Consider the following 2,726-nt stretch of genomic DNA (forward strand, 5'->3'; position numbering starts at 1 on the left):
GAAAGGGGGTGCCCGCCCATGGGAGGGGGTGCCGGGAGGCTGGCCTGGCTGCACGGGAGAGCTGGGGACCCTGGCATCTCAGCACGAGAGTCTCCCTCCAGAAGCACGAGACCTCTGGAGAGGGACCACAGACCGCCACTCGCCCACGGAGTCCACTCCACCTCAAGAACCTTCCGCGGGCTCCGAATGACTTCGCAAATGGGACTAATGCAGTGGAGGGCAGCGGCGGGGGGGGGGGGGGGGGGATCGCTCTCAGTTGAAAACATGAAGCTTTGTCAATTATCCCCCAAACCCGCCGGGTTTATAAATATCCACCTTTATTTTTAGGGTTTTCCTCCCAATCCCGAACCCTCTAAATGTCCCCCTGTCTCCCCCACCCCCACCCCACCCCCCCGCCCCACAAGCACGCGGTGGCTGTACTAGTCACGGGAAGCAGGTGAATGCAGGGCTTCTGTGAAAAAGCCACACTGTGCCTGGGAGCTGCATCGTCCCCACGCATCCCTTGCCCCTCGTCCCTCCCGGGCCACCTAACTGACCAATCACCAAAGCCACAGGTCTCCCGGCACCGGCCTCCAGGAAGCAGCAGCTGGAGGTGAGGGCTGTACTCCCAACACCTGTGACACGCTCCCCAGTGCCGACCCAGAAGGCAGGCGGGGAAACCAAGTCATGCCCGGGAACCCCAGGCACAGCCCCAAGCTCCTCGCGGGGTGACCCAGAGAGAAAATAGATGGACGGCGAGGGCTCCAGAAATGCCCACCCAGATGCTACCGCTATATCCCCGAGGTCCAGGGAGCTCCCCAGGGAGCTGCGCCCTCGCACCTGCTCCCCAACACCCCGGTCCAGAGCTACGGTCCCAGTGTTGGTAGAGAAATGCCTTAAGTCTCCACCTGTGACCCACGGACATTTCGTGAAGACGCCTGGAATCCCCTGGGAAGCAGAGAAACAAGAAAGGCGCTCAGAATCTCCGCTGGAGGGGACAGGGACAGAAGCACGGTCAACGCGCAATGACTTGTGCGGGCAGCAGACAGGTGCCTGGCTCTCAGGGACCCTCTCCCTGCACCGCCCCCCCCCCCCGAAGGGACCCAGGAAGAGGAGGGATCCCCCAGGGGCCCAGCCACCACCCCGGCAGCGTCCTCCAAGGCCATACCCGGCCACGCCAGAATGTCCGTCCCGTCTCCCGTCTCCTGCGGGGGGTGGCGGGTGGGCCTGGCCACTGGCGTGACAGCACCAGCCCCGCTCACCCCCTGGGGGGGCCGATGTCATCGGCTGGGGTGGCAGGAATAGAAAAGCACATGAGCTCACCAGGCAGGCCGGGTCTCCCTCGACGATTTGTTTGCCTGAGCCCAATTATACCAACTCTCAAGGCAATCGAGGATGGCGGGTGGCATCCCCCAGGGGGCTGGGGGGGGGGCCCAGGCCCCAGGCAGAAGTGCACCGTCATGGTGAAGGTGCCCCCCCAGGCCCAGGGGATTGGGCAGGAGGATGCTTTCTGGAGAAGAACGGAGACACACACAGACAGCAAGGCAGCCAGAGATGCTGGGCAGAGGGCACTGCAGGGGGCAGGGGGCAGGGGGCAGGGGGCTCGGGGCCCGGAGACCCAGGACCAAGTGGGTGGGCTCTGGGGTGTGGGGGCGGTGAGCAGCCGCCCCCAGCCCCAGCTGCCTGCCTTCAGCAGCCAAAGTATCAGCTGGCAGAGGAAGAAGAGAGCTGAGGGACAGAAGGCGGGCGAGATTGGCAGGAGGAGGGGGGCACAAAGGAAGGGACCCTGGGAGGGGGAGGGGAGTTATGCAAATGGCAGAATCGACCGAATCCCTCGGCCATTAATAAAAGCTCCAGCAGCAGCAGCTGGTATCACACAAGAGTAGAGGCGCGGACTGGCTCTCTCTTCTCACGGGCGGAAGGCGGCACGGAGGGAGAAGCAGGGTGCCCCAAACAAAAGGGGCCCTTGCCCCCCGCACCCCAGGAACAGCAGTGATGGGGGACATGGAGGGAAAGCTAGAACACAGGCGGCCAAAGTCTGAGCCGAGGCCGCTGGGGCCCAGAGCAGGCTGGTACCTGTCCTTGGGACTCTCGGGGACCCTCCAGCTTTGTCCCTGCTGCTTAGACTGTTAACACGCAACCTGGACAGCTAGGTTGGCCAGGCTAATTTTTCAGGGGGGTGGGGGATTGGCCAGTGATAGAAGGACCCCATGCTCGGAATGGGGACTCCCTCGGATTGAGGTGGGGGAAATGGGGAATCCCAGCTGAGTCTAGGGAGGGGAGGGGAGGTGTCCCCCAGTTGGAGGCGCTGGGGAGGTTTGTTAATTTGGGAAATGAGGTCCCTAGGGGGTGACGAAATTTGATGAAGGGGCATTCTCAAAAGCGGCACAGGTACGGTACCACAGGAGAATTTGAAATAAGGGGAAGGGTCACTAAGAAGGAGGTTCCAGATTTGGGGGGGAGGGGGGATAGGAACTGTGGCTGGAAAAAAAAAAATCCCAGTTTGCGGAAGGGTTCGCTGATTTGAGAATTCTGGAAAAAAAAAACAGCTGAAGGGGAGTTCTCCGATTTAGGGGGTTTTCATGGAGGAAAGTGTCCACGATTTAGGGGGTGCTAAGGGGGATCCTAAATTTCGGAGAGATTTCCATAAGGAGCAATGAACTTGGCCGCAACCTGGCCGAAACCCCTGCGCCCAGGACTCCGGCACACTAACTCCGGGGGGGCTCTCCCGAGGGCACGCCCCCCCC

Source organism: Panthera uncia, chromosome A2 (assembly GCF_023721935.1).
Source record: "Panthera uncia isolate 11264 chromosome A2, Puncia_PCG_1.0, whole genome shotgun sequence".
Classification (NCBI taxonomy): Eukaryota; Metazoa; Chordata; class Mammalia; order Carnivora; family Felidae; genus Panthera; species Panthera uncia.